General features: G+C 46.1%; 1 protein-coding gene and 1 long non-coding RNA gene across 4 annotated transcripts in view; one reads left to right on the forward strand and one right to left on the reverse strand.

Moving 5' to 3' along the window:
- Positions 1-4,440, forward strand: part of trit1 (tRNA isopentenyltransferase 1) — a 66,050-nt gene that overhangs the window by 32,145 nt on the left and 29,465 nt on the right. The gene's annotated exons all lie outside the window — the stretch shown is intronic.
- Positions 2,407-4,440, reverse strand: part of LOC116701201 (uncharacterized) — a 16,731-nt gene continuing 14,697 nt past the window's right edge. The window contains exon 3 of the long non-coding RNA XR_004334851.1: positions 2,407-2,504. This is a non-coding gene — a long non-coding RNA (uncharacterized LOC116701201). The remainder of the gene's footprint in view (positions 2,505-4,440) is intronic.

A 4,440-nucleotide genomic window follows, 5' to 3' on the forward strand; every position in this document is an offset into this window, starting at 1 on the left:
TACGGATGGCTTTGAAAGTATGCAGATGGATTTTAAATTGTATTCTGAATTGAGCTGGAAGCCAATGGAGCTGCTGAAGGACAGGGGTTATTTGATGAAATATATATCGCTGGAATCCATGTGGAATCCCCATTTCTTCACATGAGAGTGTGAGTAAAGTGTTAAATGCTGCAATTTTTCTGTAAAAGATGTTCTGCCCTTCCCCCCCAGGATCATGGTCCCACATGTTAATACTTCAGACAGCCATGTCCTTGTGTCCTCCCCTCGCTGGGATTGCCCTAACCCAGGGTTTTGCTCTGTAACCCCGCTCATCCCGCCTTTCTGTCTGCACCGTCCGTCTTCACCTTACTCCCTTGCTGTGACTGCTGACCTCTTTTCTGTTCTGTGCCCCCCACACACGCACGCACGCACACACACGCTCACGCTCGCACAGATGCCGGCAGGCCTCAGCTGAGCGGGCTAAGCTCTTGAAGCATTGCAGACTTGCCAGGAATTCGCACCGACCACACAAACTCTGGCAACAGGTCACCGGAGGCTAGGCAGACCAATGGGTCAAGGGGGAAGACAAATCGGAGATGACAGAGGGCTTTACTCAGGCAAACACAATGAAGTCTGCAAGAGATGCAAGACAATGACCTAAACCGCTACATGTAAATATACCGCACTCAGTAGCGCATGCCTCGAAGGCACAAGTTTAACCTAGTTTGACAGTTCACAGATTTCAGTAGCGACCGTCAGTGAGGGAGGGGGTGGGTGTTCAGAGTCTTAAATACTTTTCTTTCCTTTTTTTTCTTTTTTTTTCCGGGTACGTGGTTCTTGATGGATTCAACTGTGGTTGCTTTGGGGATTAAAGCATTAGGTCAGCCAGCTCAAATTAAAACAAGCTTAATTGGTCTTGCCTTTAAGTGCGTCTGTATGTGAGTGTAAGCTTATAGGAGGTGTGTGTGGGGGTGTGTGTGGGTGTGTGGATATGGGGGAATGGTTAATTAGTATATTTAATTACCCATACAGAAAATGGTGATTTGAGGTCATATTAATGTTAATAAGTGGCACATTCAATGTGGAGGGTGCTAGCCCCCTCTGAGAGTTTTTTGTTTTTTTAATTCCCCCCAATACACACACACACACACACACACACACACACACACACACACACACACACACACACACACACACACACACACACACACACACACACACACACACACACACACACACTCTGCCTGTAGTCAGGATACACAGTTTTGCTTGACTGAGGCCCTGTGAGTGTTAAGTAACAGTGATGTCAGAATCTTTTAGTCCCAACTGAGTGAGTGAGTGAGTGAGTGAGTGAGTGAGTAAAGGATAGATGAGACACACAGAGAGACAGGAACAACACATGGGTAGCTGGGTGGACGGAGAGTGAAGGTAATCTGATCTAGCTGGCCCAACAGGTGTGGGGCGAGTTTACACCCTTGTTTTCTAGCAAGTGCGACGCTTTCATGTACGCGTACACACAAATGCAACCTCGTCCAGTGAGAGAGAGAGAGAGAGAGAGAGGGCTGGAAAAGATAAGAATGACACAAAGCGTTTAAAGGAGATGCAGTATATGACGTACCTTTCCATCCATCCACATCCTGCGTATCCACAGATACAAAACACAATCACCATCTTAGTTGCAAAGCAGCAATGGCATGCCAAGATGTACTGTATCCATTATTTATTATCCCACATCTCTTGTATATCGTTGTACAAATGGTGTTGAGACAGTTGAAAAACGCACAGTTCACAGTTTAATTAAAACAAAATTGTCAGACGTTTGCTTAAAACTTGCATTTTAATGACAACCAACACCTGTATTGATCTTTTTGGCCTCTTCGGGGCAGCAAAAAAAAGCTGTTAACACAACATTGTGACAATATCACCTTTTAGAGTTATGTGGTGAAAGTTGCTCATGTACACATCTAGCTAAAACAGGATTTGTTGTCATTTGGAGAAATGTTAGTGTCCACCTGATGAATAAATGTCCAGTAATTAACTCTGTTTATTGTTCTCTACCCACTCCTGAGGAAGGAATCTCTCAGCTAATGCTACTAGCTAGTTGCTAGCTTTGTCTGTCTACCTTTGAGTGCTGTGTTTATCGAGGTTTCTGTGCCTTTACTCTTTTTTTTTTTTAGACGCAGAATTTGCCTGCTGCGTCCGAAGACGACGCTATGAGTGCGGTGAGAGGGAACCAAACAGTAAAGTTGCCAAAGATTGAGCTACAAGACGCTAGAATGCTTTGTGGAGCTGAATGGAACTGTAGAGATCCACAGTAGTACTCTTCAATAGACTAGCAGCTTATTCACATCTAAATGGTCATGTGATCCTTTTAAGTGATCAAGAGGTCTATCCGTCACCCGGCGCAACTCAAAGCCAAGTATCTTGGCTAGTTTCAGCCAGACGCAGTTGTCAGTTTCCCGTCCAGCTCCCACGTCGTTTAAATAGCAAATGCACCTGCACCCGTCTTTGCGCCCATGGGCGTGCTGAGGCAGCGGAAAGTGATCGTGCCATTGACCAACAAAAACTCGGTCCAGAGTCAATAACGCCGCATTTCATTGTCATTTTGCCACATATGATCTGCTCCCACGCTTCACGCAGATCCGAAATCTTTCCTTCCTACTTAGCAAATCCGCCATCATGACAGCAATGCGCCAAGGTACAAATGCACCTGGCTTTTAAAGGGAATGGGAGATGACACTGATTGGTTTATTGCATGTTACACCCACGACACATCTATGATTAATTAGACACTAAGTACAACAATTTAAAACCACGCGCCTGGTTCATGGGCGCTTTTTTTTCCCAGCCAAAATGGATTCGTACAGGCCCTAAACGCACCTGCGTCAGGCGTTCACGCGGTTCGCTTAGATCGTTAAAACAGGGCCTGTAAAGTGAAGGTGAAGATGATGGAGGGTGGAGTGTAAGTGCAGATATTAGATCATCACAGCACACCAAACAGAAAGATCAAGTGAATCATCAATTTGGCCAAATCTACAGAAATATCGTTCACCTAAACTTGACCTGCTGCAGACACGTCGAACATGGACAACAGACAAAAGGAGGTAAGGGACAAAAAGTGGAAGAGGAACTATAAGGCAAGAGGAAGGAGGATGTTGAGTGAATAGAGACAGCTGTCTTGTTCCAGTGTGGACGACGGCCAAAGAAGCACAGCTGTGCTGGGGGGCGGGGGGGGGGACGCTGAACTGAGACTGGTGGTTGAGTTTTTATAGCAGAGCATACATCCTCGCTCAGCAAACAAAGATGACACAGCAAATGACTCGTGTTTGTTGCAACAGGTGGAATACTGTTTCAGCACACACACACACACACACACACACACACACACACACACACACACACACACACACACACACACACACACACACACACACACACACACACACACACACACACACACACACACACACATACACACACACTCTCTCTCTCTACTGGCAAGCAGCTGCCCGGCAACAGGAGATGCTCTTTCGTGTTGGCAAAGAGATCTCCCCTGTGTGCTTGAAAGGCAACGCTCGCGTGTGTGTGCGTGTGTGCGTGCGTGTGTGTGTGTGTGTGTGTGTGTGTGTGTGTGTCAACCCCCCTGCTCTTTGTCCCTTCAGCGTTTCTTATCAAACCTCATTCACTACAGAGTGGATTAGCAGAGTTAAATTTCCCCCGTATCCCGAACAAGAATGGTGCGTGGATGGGGGAGGGGTCGCCATCCAGCATCTGGCAACCCCGGGAGATAGCGGCAACAGGAGGGCACTGGAGGGCAGCTGGCGAAGTGAAGTATTTATTAGGGCACCTAAAGCATCTGGTATAGGTATGCCAGGTGACACTCGCCACCACCACCACCTGCCTGCTATTGTGCTACCAACACAAAAAACACACACACACACACACAGTAACCGCACCAGTGAAACCTGAAGCTTTGATTAACAGTCACTGCTGTTTTTTTAAAAACACACACTAACAAATTGACTGTACAAAAACACATACATGAAACTCATCACGTGTTTGGCCAATTAAACCAACAGTATACACATTTCGACTAGAGGGACTCGGGATGTGGCATGTGCCAAAGACCAGGCCAAAGTTAAAGTTTGATAGCTCTAAGACGTGGCTGTGTGTTCCCACACATTCATTCCTCTGACAGAGTCAGTACAGTTGGTTGTACAAATGACCAGTTATACAGTTAGCACAGTATTTCTCTGTAATGAAAAAGACCCAAATCGTTCCCAGCTGAGTTAGAAACTCCAGTCTATTGGGTGTCTGCTGCCCTCAACTCCACAGTTCAGTCTGTGTGTGGAGAGGATTAAGCCATAATTGCATTGTGTCTCACAGGTTAATGGGATGCATTTACATTGCTCTTATTTTACGAAAAACCGCTCCCGACTAGATCTTTGTGCTTTTTCGGGG

Source organism: Etheostoma spectabile, chromosome 14 (genome assembly GCF_008692095.1).
Source record: "Etheostoma spectabile isolate EspeVRDwgs_2016 chromosome 14, UIUC_Espe_1.0, whole genome shotgun sequence".
NCBI classification, from domain to species: domain Eukaryota; kingdom Metazoa; phylum Chordata; class Actinopteri; order Perciformes; family Percidae; genus Etheostoma; species Etheostoma spectabile.